Genomic DNA, 16,111 nt, shown 5'->3' on the forward strand with positions numbered 1-16,111 from the left:
GCTTCATGTAGAGAGATTGGAATCCTTTCTAATTGATGTAGGTAGTCTCATTGTTTGAGGGTGTGCGTGAGTCCACCTGAGGACAATCAATGACGGAGACCTTTGAGAATCTGACCACTTTAAAATTGCATTTTAAATACTTCAATTAAGTCTCCATTAAGTCTGTGCTTTAGGCTTTCATTAGTCACCCTAACAATTTGTTACCATGTTGTGTAGAGCCACTATGATACTGCTTTTGGATTAATGGCCTTAAATTATAACTAAGTCAGGGACAAACTTGCCAACACAGCATTCAATGTTTCTTTTTATTCTTTCACAGGTTGTGGGCATCACTGACTAGGCCAGCATTTATTGCATATAATTGCCCTTGAGAAGCTGGTGGTGAGCTGCATTCTTGAACAACTGCAGTCCATGTGTTGTCGATAACCCACAGTGCTGTTAGAATGGGAGTCCCAGGAATTTGATTGAGTGACAGTGAAAGATTGGTGATATAGTTCGCAGTCAGGATGACATATGGTTTGGAGCAGAATCTGCAAGTGGGGATATTCCCATGCATCTGCTGCTCTTGTCCTTCCAGGTGGTAGAGGCCATGGGTTTGGAAGGTTCTATTGAAGGGACCTTGGTGAGTTGCTGCAGTGCATTTTGTAGGTGGTACACACTGCTGCCACTGTGCACTGGTGGTGGAGGGAGTGAATGTTTAAGATGGTGGATGCGGTGCCAATCAAGCAGGCTGCTTTGTCCCGGATGGTGTCAATCTTCTTGAGTGTTATTAGAGCTGCACTTACCCAAGCCAGTGGAGAGTATTCCGTCACACTCCTGATTTCTGCCTTGTAGATGGTGGACAGGCTTTGCGGATTGAGGTGAGTTACTCATCATGGGATCATTATTCTCTGTCCTGCTTTTGTGGACACATTATTTATATGGCCAGTCCAGTTCAGTTTCTGGTCAATTATAACCCCCAGGATGTTGATAGTGGGGAATTCAACTTTGATAATTCCATTGAATTTCAAGGGGAGATTGTTATATTCTCTCCTGTTGGAGATGTCATTGCCTGGCATTTGCATGGTGTGACTGTTACTTGCCAGTTATCAGCCCAAGCCTGAATGTTGTACAGGCCTTGCTGCATATGGACACATATCTGAGTCATTGTGAATGGTTCTGAACATTGTGCAATCATCAGTGAACATCCCCACTTTTGAGCTTATGATGAAGAGAAGGTCATTGATGAAGCACAAAGTTCCTTTTATTATATGCTTTGCATCAATGAGATTTTAATTTTGTTATGATTGGAATTAATATGTCTGTGTGCATACTTATAAATCACAGCACAATTAAGCTTACAATGTTAATTCCTAATGCCATGATTGTGAGATTATTATTACTGATTGATGTTACCTTTATTTATAAATTGAAACCCAAAGGAGAATTAATCATCTAAAAGAAAAAACATATTAATATTGCAAACATTGACGGTAAATTTAATTTTAGTCATGTCGTTTGCTTTATTTACTGCAATTAATGAAATGAAAATGAAATTCTGGTATTTCTAAAGCAGAATAACTTCATGTATTCCAGAGAAAAAATGGCCCTGAAACTTGGCCCTAAGGCAGCCATTTTTCACCTTGGTCTATACAGATAAACCAGGGTGGGAGCACATGCTTATTCATAAAGGTCAAGCTATCGATGTGCAGTGCCCATGTCTGAAATAGGTATTTGGTACTTCTAACAATGAGGGGATTAAAGCCCATTGAAGCCCCCGCTGCAAGTTGGGGTTACCCTGAGAGAGTTGGCACCAGCATCAGATACACTCAGGGAAACCAGCTTTACATGGAGCAACCAACAAGGATGTTTTTAATATGTACTTACCCAAATATGGAGGGGCCAGGAGGAACTGCTTTCCTCACAGTTTCATATTTGGAGAACATGAGTTTTGCTCCATGGTTACCGCCATTTTCCTCACTGATGTCCAAAACCTTGTCACCCCAACCCCCTGACCCGCCTACTGCTACTTCCAACAACCTCCAGCTCCTCCCACCATTTTGTCCTTCCGGGCCACTGCTATCTCCTGATCCAATTGCCCACTTCCCAACCTTCCGGGTTGGCTTCCTTCGTGGTTGTCTCTCTACTGCCTTACTTTCCTCAGAGCTGCTGTGAAGTGAGCAAATGGTCAATCTTCAATCACACTTCACCTGGTGCACTGCCTGTTCCACTCCGCAGTTCATCAGCCCAATAGAAATGAGGCCCAAGGTCCAAAACAGGGAGTACAGTGGAGCTTACCATTTAAGTGCCCCCCACATGCCCAAGAACAGGAACGCCACAATTCAAAGGCCAATGAGCTTAGAACTGTTGGATTTGTTTCTTGTTCATTTGGTTAGCAAAATAAGAATTATATTGTTCAGGACTGTCGTTGTGTAAGGTTAAATAAAAACAGAAAATGCTAGAAATAGCCAGCGAGTCCTGCAGCATCTGTGGAGAGAAACCGAGTAAACGTTTAATGTTAACATTAAATGTACTTCCAGCTCCAGCTTTTCTGCTTTTATTTCGGATGTCCAGAATCTGCAGCATTTTGCCTTTTATAGTGTAAGCTGGAATAAAATTTTAGTTTGCTGTTGTCTGATAGCCTGCTATTTTGCATTTGTGCTGTAATTTAAATTTCTGTATCTCAAATGGGAATAGTGGTATTTCTGTGCTAACATATACTTACCATTAAAAATGATCAATTTGGTTGTTATCATCAAATAACAGAGTCTTTCCTCAATGTAATATAAATTTATTTTTTCCAATTTTCCATAATATTGCAAAAAATCTGATTTGAAGTTGTTCATCAAATAAGGGCTTGAACCTTTTATAAACAGCAGCTTGAGTGAGGAGCGTTCAGTTAGGCCAGTTGCCTGTTAAATGCCCCTGGACAAGCACGAGCCAATGGGATGTCTATTTGCCATGATTCTTTAAAATGGAAGATATATTCTAAATAAGGGGAAAAATTTTGTCCGAAATCTTAAATGATAGTGGATGGCATCAGTAATGCAGAACACTGCAATTGAACAATAATGCTGTCAAGAAAAAGCCAAAATTAGCAATCAAAATAATTTAAGGCAAATGATGTTCCACATTTGTGCAAATGCTACAACAACTTCATGCAAGGGGTGGATATGGGATTAAACTCAAACATCCAGATGTTTCTGTCAACAATACATGGTTCCGCAAATAATTTCACGTAAACAGCATCTTGCTACCTGCCCCATCATTGAAATGCATTGAATGGCATGGAGTTACTGTATTTGTACAGTACGTATAAGTTAAATATAAGAACATAACAACATAAGAACTAGGAGCAGGAGTAGGCAATCCAGCCCCTCGAGCCTGCCCCGCCATTCAATACGATCATGTCTGACCTCATTTTGGCCTCAACTCCAATTTCCCGCCCTCTCCCCATAACCTTTCAACCCGTTACTAATTAAAAATCTGTCTATCTCCTCCTTAAATTTATTCAGCATCCTGGCATCAACTGCACTCTGAGGTAATGAATTCTACAGATTCACAACCCTTTGAGAAAAGTAATTCCTCCTCATCTCTGATTTAAATCTACCATCCCTTAGCCTAAAACTATAACCTCTCATTCTAGAATGCCCCACAAGGGGAAACATCTGCTCTACGTCTACTTTTTCTATCCCCTTTAGTATCTTATATACCTCAATTAGATCTCCTCTCATCCTTCTAAACTCTAGTGAGTATAGGCCTAAACTGCTCAATCTCACCTCATAAGACAAGCCCCGCATCTCTGGAATCAATCTAGTGAATCTCCTCTGAATCGCCTCCAGTGCAACTACATCCTTCCTCAAGTAAGGGGCCCAAAACTGTGCACAGTACTCCTGGTGCGGTGTCACCAATGCCTTGTACAGTTGCAACAACACTTCCCTATTTTTATACTCTATTCCTTTAGCAATAAATGCCAAAATTCCATTTGCCTTCCTCACTACCTGCTGTACCTGCATACTAGCTTTCAGTGATTCGTGCACGAGGACACCCAGATCCCTCTGCACTGAAGCATTCTGAAGTTTCTCTCCATTTAAGTAATAAGTCGCCTTTTTATTCTTACGACCAAAATGGATAACCTCACACTTATCCACGTTAAACTCCATCTGCCAAATTTTGGCCCATTCACCTAACCTGTCCATAACCATTTGTAAGTTTCTTACTTCTTCATTGCAACTTACTTTCCCATCTATTTTGGTGTCATCTGCACAACCTGCCACAGAAGGTGAAAACCTGCTCATTTCAATCTAAGTACCATTTTAAAGATGTGATAAGTGTCAGTTACTGACAGTCAATCTCTCTAGCATTGAAAATTAACACTTACAAGTGTGGAGTCTCATTCCTTTAGCTTTAAATTTTTAGAGATTTTGAAATGTCAAATATAATATAGTTTCTTTGTTTTCTTCTTATTTTACCTTTTTATCTTTTTATTCTGTCCCTTAATCTAATCGCTACCCCTCTCTTTATTTCTCAGGCTGTACCTGATTTGACATTGATTTCATCCACTCTAACTTATACTTTTTTCTTTGTCCTTGCGCTGTTACTTTCATAATCCTTCAATCTGATTGTTTAAGGAGAAACACAGTTGCTTGCCCTGTTCAATCAGTGGCCAGATGCTTGGTTTCCCATGTTGTGTTATTAGCAGCTCAGGTTTTTCAGCAGCATGTCATGCAACAAACATAAAAATTTAAACATGAACAGACATATCTAACCAATGACACAAGCTGTTAGATGTCATGCTACATCAAATTGTGGCCCAGCATTTTCAACAGTGCGATAAAGAGATCTCAAAAGGTTCATAAATATACCAACACAATCGCCACTGAGGCAAAGGTAAGGGTCAGATAAGAACACAGATTCAATAAGAGTGACACATGACCCAAGATAGAATGGTTCCAAAGATCAGCTCAGTTGTGCAGTCAACACAACAATTGCTATATTCCAACGTGAGCTAGGAAATTGAACTGGTTTCATTAGTTTTGATTAATATAACATTACCACAGGTTATGGTGATAGATACTACAGAAGAATGCTCTGAACCATATTTGATCACTTTAGAGGGGAAGGAAATGAGAAACGTTGAGTGAAGATCAGGGCAAGCAAGATCAGCAGACTTCCTCCCAAAGCATGATTGGACAATTCGACAAATTGGACTAGATTAGTGGAAGCAATCAATACTATGATTAAGCCAAATTTATAACACAATTGAAGAAATTGCTAACAAAAAAAAGAGGGAATAGATTAATAAATGAACATTTGGGAAGTATTTTATTTTTTAAAGAATAGCAAGGGATATGAAGAATAAGATAAACAAGATCATTAACAATGAGAATATCCTGTCCCTTGAGACCTCATGGAGAGTCACCTCATGGAGAGTTACCTGTAGTTTTCTTGTGCCCTGCTGAGAAGACATAATTGATGAAGGCCTAAGAGATATGTTGGAAGGGATGCTACCCAATTGGATCTTAGATGCACAATTACAAAGATATTAATGGGCCAGAATTTCCTGCCAAAACGCTGGTAGGTTTAATGCTGCTCACCATTATCAATGTGCGTATCAAGCAGCAACTTGTAGCCAGGGTGAGCTACTACATGAATTCCAATTTACCACAGATTGCTGGATGATTCCCACCACTCCTTCTATTGACTTCATGAAAACAGCATCTCACTGACAGCCTTACGGCTGACATTCGTAAATTGCTGAATTTGCACAATAAGTATGAACTGAACCTGTCACAGATACTTAGGGCTGGTCCATAGTGACACAACTACCCTGTCAAGGGTGTGATTTATGCTCCCGCATGTTAGTGGAAGCTGGATTCACACAAATGATCATTTCAACTGTGGGAACCTTTGGCTCTACCACAGCAGCTTCCATCAGGTCCTTATACAGTCTCCCCCATCCCCCCAGCCCCCACAACTGACTTGCTCAGTGCTCTCTACAGTGCATGTGCAACATGGAAAAAGACAAATTGCTCCACTAAATACCAGTGACTGGTATTAGCCATTGTATGAAGCATCCTCCCACTCTAATCTCCTCCTACTACACTGCAACCATGAAAGAAGTTTTAAACATGCAGTACATTCAGAAACCTTGGCTCAATTCAATGTGTGATTGGCCATCAGCTGGTAAATCACTGAAACCCTGCAGCTGAGTACTTCATCATGGGTAAATTGTCTCAGCTAGAGAATGCTCCCCCACCCAACACCAGCACCACCCCACCCCACTCAGTCCATTTATACTACTCCCCAACCCTATCATATACCAGCACAACCCCCATCATACAAAATCTCCTGTCATACACTCTCCAGTTATATGACACTTCTCTCTCCCTGTTGTATGGCCCCCACAGCATAAGGAGCTATTTTGCCATTAAATTAGAATTAGTTCACTGTTATTGCTGGGGCAAATCAATTGGGCCTGGGATGTGCATTTTAAAGGTTTACGACACTGTTTTTAAACATCTCAAATCTCAATTGTAGAAATATTAGCTGTGAAGTTGGGCTCTGTTGTTTCATTGATGCTGTTATTATGGAAGCCCCCAAAGATAGAAAACTATTCCAGCTGAACATGTGAGCTGCACAAGGAACTCCGCACCAGCATTATTTAAAGAACTAGTCATCCAACTTGCAGGTGAGGTGTTTTTAACATACTTCTGCTGTGGCAAAGCTTGTGGAAGTGTTGCATGCTATTTTTGGAGGCCTGATAGTGAGCTGGTGCATCCATTCAGGAGAGGCAGAGGATTTCATCACCTGAAAAGATCAAGGGCGGGATTTTCCGGCTCTTCCCATTGGCGGGATCTTTTGATTCCACCAAAGCCAATGGAGATTTAAATGGTGGAGCTGGAAAATCCCAGCCCATTCTACAGTAGGTGAGGGGGCTGCAGTTGCAGTGTCTATGGGTCTGCAGCACAGCTGAAAAATGGAGCTGATGCTGCAGAAAGGTGAAAATCTGCAAAGAGGAAGTAAGAGGAGGTCACAGAAGAACTTACCCCACATGTGTTTTCAGAGATCACTCCTTATGCCTCCACCTAATACAAGAGCAGTGCCTGAGGCAACTCAAGTTCAACAACAAGGTGGTCACAGGTAGTGCCACTTCCTTCACCATGACCTGGCACCTCACACTAAGGTGAGGATGGTGCTGTAATATGCCTTTAAGGGATGGCAGAATGCCATGGGAAGTGTGTCATGTGATCCAGTCTCAGTTTCACTTTGGCCTGTGAGTGGAACTCAGCAAACACAGCTCTGCTGCTGAGCTCTTCAAACTTTCTAATGTTGTATAAATGTTTACATGTGCCTCATCTCAATAACTGACACTACAGTGTGTTCAGCCTATCCCTTATGAGTGGTTGGTGCTTTTATATAACTATAAGAACAAGACGTATGGCACTGCCTGTGACCAGATCATTCCAGGCAGGAGCAAATGATATATCAAATATTTCCCTGTATGCTGTCCATCACTGCAATTGGGAGGAGATGGAGGCGCTATATGTCAGAAGATGTGATTAAATTGGAAATCCACTATCCTGTTTAGAGAGAACACAATCGTGCAGGAAGATATTGAATGTACGCAAGGAGCTCCACGGGTCCCCATGTCACGTGGAGAAGTGCAGGAACCGCAAGTGCTACTATTCCATTAATGTGCATTTGGTGTGCAACCATGCATGGACCATATTGTCGGTGAATGTCTGCTACCCTAGCAGCAATGGCTATTCCTTCATTCTGAGGCAGTATAGTGTGCCACCCCCATTGTCTTCAAGAGGGTAGCTACTAGGAAACAAGAGAGAACCTCTGTCTACCTGGCTGATCACCACACAAGAACAACAGGCATATAATGAAAGCCATGCTGCCACCTGGAACCACAGGGCTAGATTGTCAGAATGTTAAAATATTATGAAAGTATAATAATTTTCATTTTTTTCTGGTTTACTGTGAAGTAGGTTTATGGGTTTAGTATAATTGGGTCTGTCTGTGCATGATTTAATTACATTTAGAATCAAGTAGATCGCAAGTTTAAATCATCAAAAGAAGTTAGGTGCTTGACATGCTGATGGGTAAACATGGATGCTGGCTTAGCATGTAAGGTTTGAAGGGAATTTGCATTTTTAGATAAACGAAAGGATATTTGGATTTCAAAGGGATTTTAGTCTGTTTATAACTAGCCAGATATTCAAGGCTAAGGAATGTGTTTATTTTCCCCAAAGGTTACTGGAAATATTGGCAACATGAAAGTTTTTATATATTGAGGAAAATACAATTTCAAAGACATATGGAGCAATAGAATTTACATATTAAAAAGAGAGAAACATATATAAAGGATAATGAAGAGCTATGTGAAAGGGGAAGATCATGTAAAATCTAACAGGAGTATGTGAAGTAGCCTTAATGAAGCCTCCAGCATTTGTGCATAAGTCTGCTGTCTAATGGAACTTAAGCTGGAGAAAAGCCATTTGGAATTTCACAGTCCAGGGTATTGTGTTAACTTGCTGAGTCTGTTTTAAGTCCGAAATCTAGTTTGGACTATTGCCTTAAGGGAGTGTAACTGAGGGTCAGGTTAATTGGAAACTTTAGGATTTACTATAGTAGTAATTATAGTCTTATGTATGTGCTTGACATCTTTTATATTTTGTTAATAAATATTTTGATTTAATTTTTAAAATCTCTAAAGGTCTTGGTGGATTTATTACTTCTGAATTCAGTGCACAAATCTCATAATAAATACAAATTGCAAAACCATTGTGATAGCAAGACCAAGGGTGGAATTTTCTGTGCCACCAGCATCAGGCGTGAGCAGACAATATGGCGTGACCTATTATATTTTTTTAGCGATTGAGTCAAAAATAGCAATTAAGGGCTCCATTATGTGGGTGGATTGAGTAATCGCTATGATGGATCTTTGATATATGGTCTAGAGATGTTACACTCCAAGCATGATTAAATGAGATATAAAAGATAGAAGAAGGAACAAGAGATTGACAAATCTTGTTTTTCTCATTATGACCATCATCTTTTTGGATTTAGATTTGGCTGAACAAGGGGTTCATGCTCTAATTGGAGGGCTATCTGGGGAGGAGGGTATCCAGGGCTAAAATATCGTCCCTATGAACATCAGAGATTACTGCATCAAGGGCCTTTGGTTCGCTGGAAGGACACTAATAGAGATTTGGAAAATACATATTAAGTGACTGAAGTGTATCCTTGATGACTTCAATAGTTCTTAATATGACTACAAAGTCAATAGCTATTTTAATCACCTAAGGAAGATCAGGAACCACAACTTTGCTGGAGGTGCAAGTTCATGCACAGTGAAGACAATGAGGCATCTAGAATCTTAGTGAGTAATGGGAGTGCGTCTCCTGAAGCAATAAGATCTAAATATCCAGAAAGAAACAGAGGAATGACAGTGAAGGGAGGTGATTTTGAATTAAATGTTCTGTGTCAGCTGGTGTCGGGCTTGTTTGGTGGTGTGAGCAGACTATATGGCATGATTGGCTTCACAATGGCGTGAAACCAGTTCACGATTTCCCCTCAGCCTACCGATGGCGAGTCATGTTTCCTGCCGTCAAACGTCGGGAACCTCACCGTAGTACATCTGTATGTAACTATTAGGCCTGCCTGCCAAAATCATCCCCCCACCTGCTGGATCATCCATCCCTGTTGGTGGGAAAGTATGCTGACATGTTTCACAACAGCACATAAAAGGTGTGCACCTAGTGGCCTGCACTTTGAGGAGAAATCGGAGTTGAGTCCACCTGAGGTTGTGCAGCCCTCACCAGGGTCACCTGTTGGACTTCAAGCTTAAGGGGAGTTGGGGTTAAGGGCAGCCTTGTCATTGACTATAGTGAACAAGCATTCGGGCTGGGGGTAGGGTGGGTGAGGGGAGTGGCCACGCATTCGGGAAACCTGTACAAAGTGACCATTGCACTGCAAATAAGACTGTTCAGGCGCAGCCATGTTGATATGACTGGAACAAAAACAGAATTACCTGGAAAAACTCAGCAGGTCTGGCAGCATCGGCAGAGAAGAAAAGAGTTGACGTTTCGAGTCCTCATGACCCTTCGACAGAACTTGAGTTCGAGTCCAAGAAAGAGTTGAAATATAAGCTGGTTTAAGGTGTGTGTGTGGGAGGCGGAGAGATAGAGAGAGAGAGAGGTGGGGGGGGGTTGTGGTTGTAGGGACAAACAAGCAGTGATAGAAGCAGATCATCAAAAGATGTCAACGACAATAGTACAATAGAACACATAGGTGTTAAAGTTAAAGTTGGTGATATTATCTAAACGAATGTGCTAATTAAGAATGGATGGTAGGGCACTCAAGGTATAGCTCTAGTGGGGGTGTTTTTTTTATATATAATGGAAATAGGTGGGAAAAGGAAAATCTTTATAATTTATTGGAAAAAAAAAGGAAGGGGGAAACAGAAAGGGGGTGGGGATGGGGGAGGGAGCTCACGACCTAAAGTTGTTGAATTCAATATTCAGTCCGGAAGGCTGTAAAGTGCCTAGTCGGAAGATGAGGTGTTGTTCAGCCAGTTTGCATTGGGCTTCACTGGAACAATGCAGCAAGCCAAGGACAGACATGTGGGCAAGAGAGCAGGGTGGAGTGTTAAAATGGCAAGCGACAGGGAGGTTTGGGTCATTCTTGCGGACAGACCGCAGGTGTTCTGCAAAGCGGTCGCCCACTTTACGTTTGGTCTCTCCAATGTAGAGGAGACCACATTGGGAGCAACGAATGCAGTAGACTAAGTTGGGGGAAATGCAAGTGAAATGCTGCTTCACTTGAAATGAGTGTTTGGGTCCTTGGACGGTGAGGAGAGAGGAAGTGAAGGGGCAGGTGTTGCATCTTTTGCGTGGGCATGGGGTGGTGCCATAGGAGGGGGTTGAGGAGTAGGGGGTGATGGAGGAGTGGACCAGGGTGTCCCGGAGGGAGCGATCCCTACGGAATGCCGATAAGGGGGGGTGAAGGGAAGATGTGTTTGGTGGTGGCATCATGCTGGAGTTGGCGGAAATGGCGGAGGATGATCCTTTGAATGCGGAGGCTGGTGGGGTGATAAGTGAGGACAAGGGGGACCCTATCATGTTCCTGGGAGGGAGGAGAAGGCGTGAGGGCGGATGCGCGGGAGATGGACCGGACACGGTTGAGGGCCCTGTCAACGATCGTGGGTGGAAAACCTCGGTTAAGGAAGAAGGAGGACATGTCAGAGGAACTGTTTTTGAATGTAGCATCATCGGAACAGATGCGACGGAGGCGAAGGAACTGAGAGAATGGGATGGAGTCCTTACAGGAAGTGGGGTGTGAGGAGCTGTAGTCGAGATAGCTGTGGGAGTCGGTGGGTTTGTAATGGATATTGGTGGACAGTCTATCACCAGAGATTGAGACAGAGAGGTCAAGGAAGGGAAGGGAAGTGTCAGAGATGGACCACATGAAAATGATGGAGGGGTGGAGATTGGAAGCAAAATTAATAAATTTTTCCAAGTCCCGACGAGAGCATCAAGCGGCACCGAAGTAATCATCGATGTACCGGAGAAAGAGTTGTGGAAGGGGGCCGGAGTAGGACTGTAACCAGGAATGTTCCACATACCCCATAAAGAGACAGGCATAGCTGGGGCCCATGCGGGTACCCATAGCCACACCTTTTATTTGGAGGAAGTGAGAGGAGTTGAAGGAGAAATTGTTCAGCGTGAGAACAAGTTCAGCCAGACGGCGGAGAGTAGTGGTGGATGGGGATTGTTCGGGCCTCTGTTCGAGGAAGAAGCTAAGGGCCCTCAGACCATCCTGGTGGGGGATGGAGGTATAGAGAGATTGGACGTCCATGATGAAGAGGAAGCGGTTGGGGCCAGGGAACTGGAAATTGTTGATGTGACGTAAGGTGTCAGAGGAATCACGGATGTAGGTGGGAAGGGACTGGACAAGGGGAGAGAGAAGGAAGTCAAGATAACGAGAAATGAGTTCTGTGGGGCAGGAGCAAGCTGAGACGATCGGTCTACCGGGGCAGTTCTGTTTGTGGATTTTGGGTAGGAGATAGAAGCGGGCCATCCGAGGTTGGGCAACTATCAGGTTGGAAGCTGTGGGAGGGAGATCCCCAGAGGAGATGAGGTCAGTGACAGTCCTGGAAATAATGGCTTGATGTTCAGTGGTGGGGTCATGGTCCAGGGAGAGGTAGGAGGAAGTGTCTGCGAGTTGACGCTCAGCCTCCGCGAGGTAGAGGTCAGTGCGCCAGACAACAACAGCACCACCCTTGTCAGTGGGTTTGATGACAATGTCAGGGTTGGACCTGAGAGAATGGAGTGCAGTAAGTTCAGAGAGAGACAGGTTAGAATGGGTGAGAGGAGCAGAGAAATTGAGACGACTAATGTCGCGCCGACAGTTCTCAATGAAAAGATCGAGAGAAGGTAAGAATCCAGAGGGAGGGGTCCAGGTGGAGGGAGAATATTGGAGATGGGTAAAAGGATCCTTTGAACTGGGAGAGGACTCCTGCCCAAGGAAGTGAGCCCGGAGACGAAGACGGCGGAAGAAGAGTTCAGTATCATGCTGAGCCCGAAATTCATTGAGGTGAGGGCATAAGGGTATGAAGCTAAGTCCTTTGCTGAGCACTGAACGTTCAGCATCGGAGAGGGGAAGGTCAGGGGGTATAGTGAATACACGGCTGGGGTTGGGATTGGAAGAAAGGGTGGGGACGGAGGGACAGGCAGGGGTGGAGGGTCCTAGATGGGTGTTGGTGTCGATGAGTTGTTGGAGTTTGCGTTCCTTAGCACTTGAGAGAAAGAGAAAAAGTTTCTGGTTGAGGCGTCGGATGAGCCGAAGGATAAAATGAAACTGGGGGCACGCGCAGCTTTGAAAAAGGGTACGGCGGTGCTGCTGGAGGGAGAGGTCGAGTGTGTTCATATGGCGGCGCATGGCACTGAATGTGGATCTCAGGATGTGACGGGAACAGCAGTCCGAGAAACGTTTTATGTCCCGGAGATACCTGTAATCCTGGGTGGGTTCGAAACATGAGGGGTGGAATTTCAGTTGAAATCCACGTGGGGTAAGTCGGAGACGGAGACAGTCACTGAGAAAGGAGATATGGCTGTGAAAGCGGGTTTTAGTAAACACCTTGTCAAACACCAGGAGGGAAATGGAAAGCAACGAAGGTGAGCAAGGCAACAGAGAGATAGGGAAATCTTGTCGCAGAGAGGAACAGAACTTCTTCAAGGAGGTAGGCATTTCTTGAAGACCAGTGACAGTCAATTAAACACAGAGGTAAAAACAAAAAAACTGCGGATGCTGGAAATCCAAAACAAAAACAGAATTACCTGGAAAAACTCAGCAGGTCTGGCAGCATCGGCAGAGAAGAAAAGAGTTGACGTTTCGAGTCCCCATGACCCTTCGACAGAACTTGAGTTCGAGTCCAAGAAAGAGTTGAAATATAAGCTGGTTTAAGGTGTGTGTGTGGGGGGCGGAGAGATAGAGAGAGAGAGAGGTGAGGGGGGGGTGTGGTTGTAGGGACAAACAAGCAGTGATAGAAGCAGATCATCAAAAGTTAACTTTAATATCTATGTGTTCTATTGTACTATTGTTGTTGACATCTTTTGATGATCTGCTTCTATCACTGCTTGTTTGTCCCTACAACCACACCCTGCCCCTCCACCTCTCTCTCTCTCTATCTCTCCACCCCCCCCACACACACCTTAAACCAGCTTATATTTCAACTCTTTCTTGGACTCGAACTCAAGTTCTGTTGAAGGGTCATGAGGACTCGAAACGTCAACTCTTTTCTTCTCCGCCGATGCTGCCAGACCTAATGAGTTTTTCCAGGTAATTCTGTTTTTGTTTTGGATTTCCAGCATCCGCAGTTTTTTTGTTTTTATCTCTGTGTTTAATTGACTGCCACTGCTCTTCAAGAAATGCCTACCTCCTTGAAGAAGTTCTGTTCCTCTCTGCGACAAGATTTCTCTGTTGCCTTGCTCATCTTCGTTGCTTTCCATTTCCCTCCTGGTGTTTGACAAGGTGTTTACTAAAACCCGCTTTCACAGCCATATCTCCTTTCTCAGTGACTGTCTCCGTCTCCGACTTACTCCACGTGGATTTCAACTGAAATTCCACCCCTCATGTTTCGAACCCACCCAGGATTACAGGTATCTCCGGGACATAAAACGTTTCTCGGACTGCTGTTCCCGTCACATTCTGAAATCCACATTCAGTGCCATGCGCCGCCATATGAACACACTCGACCTCTCCCTCCAGCAGCACCGCCGTACCCTTTTTCAAAGCTGCGCATGCCCCCAGTTTCATTTTATCCTTCGGCTCATCCGACACCTCAACCAGAAACTTTTTCTCTTTCTCTCAAGTGCTAAGGAACGCAAGCTCCAACAACGCATCGACACCAACACCCATCTAGGACCCTCCACCCCTGCCTGTCCCTCCGTCCCCACCCTTTCTTCCAATCCCAACCCCAGCCGTGTATTCACTATACCCCCTGACCTTCCCCTCTCCGATGCTGAACGTTCAGTGCTCAGCAAAGGACTTAGCTTCATACCCTTACACCCTCACCTCAATGAGTTTCGGGCTCGGCATGATACTGAACTCTTCTTCCGCCGTCTTCGTCTCCGGGCTCACTTCTTTGGGCAGGAGTCCTCTCCCAGTTCAAAGGATCCTTTTACCCATCTCCAATATTCTCCCTCCACCTGGACCCCTCCCTCTGGATTCTTACCTTCTCTCGATCTTTTCATTGAGAACTGTCGGCGCGACATTAGTCGTCTCAATTTCTCTGCTCCTCTCACCCATTCTAACCTGTCTCTCTCTGAACTTACTGCACTCCATTCTCTCAGGTCCAACCCTGACATTGTCATCAAACCCACTGACAAGGGTGGTGCTGTTGTTGTCTGGCGCACTGACCTCTACCTCGCGGAGGCTGAGCGTCAACTCACAGACACTTCCTCCTACCTCTCCCTGGACCATGACCCCACCACTGAACATCAAGCCATTATTTCCAGGACTGTCACTGACCTCATCTCCTCTGGGGATCTCCCTCCCACAGCTTCCAACCTGATAGTCACCCAACCTCGGACAGCCCGCTTCTATCTCCTACCCAAAATCCAAACAGAACTGCCCCGGTAGACCGATCGTCTCAGCTTGCTCCTGCCCCACAGAACTCATTTCTCGTTATCTTGACTTCCTTCTCTCTCCCCTTGTCCAGTCCCTTCCCACCTACATCCGTGATTCCTCTGACATCTTACATCACATCAACAATTTCCAGTTCCCTGGCCCCTACCGCTTCCTCTTCACCATGGACGTCCAATCCCTCTACACCTCCATCCCCCACCAGGATGGTCTGAGGGCCCTTAGCTTCTTCCTCGAACAGAGGCCCGAACAATCCCCATCCACCACTACTCTCCTCCGTCTGGCTGAACTTGTTCTCACGCTGAACAATTTCTCCTTCAACTCCTCTCACTTCCTCCAAATAAAAGGTGTGGCTATGGGTACCCGCATGGGCCCCAGCTATGCCTGTCTCTTTATGGGGTATGTGGAACATTCCTGGTTACAGTCCTACTCCGGCCCCCTTCCACAACTCTTTCTCCGATACATCGATGATTACTTCGGTGCCGCTTGATGCTCTCGTCGGGACTTGGAAAAATTTATTAATTTTGCTTCCAATCTCCACCCCTCCATCATTTTCATGTGGTCCATCTCTGACACTTCCCTTCCCTTCCTTGACCTCTCTGTCTCAATCTCTGGTGATAGACTGTCCACCAATATCCATTACAAACCCACCGACTCCCACAGCTATCTCGACTACAGCTCCTCACTCCCCACTTCCTGTAAGGACTCCATCCCATTCTCTCAGTTCCTTCGCCTCCGTCGCATCTGTTCCAATGATGCTACCTTCAAAAACAGTTCCTCTGACATGTCCTCCTTCTTCCTTAACCGAGGTTTTCCACCCACGGTCGTTGACAGGGCCCTCAACCGTGTCCGGTCCATCTCCCGCGCATCCGCCCTCACGCCTTCTCCTCCCTCTCAGAAACATGATAGGGTCCCCCTTGTCCTCACTTATCACCCCACCAGCCTCCGCATTCAAAGGATCATCCTCCGCCATTTC

The sequence above is a fragment of the Carcharodon carcharias genome, chromosome 11 (assembly GCF_017639515.1).
Source record: "Carcharodon carcharias isolate sCarCar2 chromosome 11, sCarCar2.pri, whole genome shotgun sequence".
NCBI lineage: Eukaryota > Metazoa > Chordata > Chondrichthyes > Lamniformes > Lamnidae > Carcharodon > Carcharodon carcharias.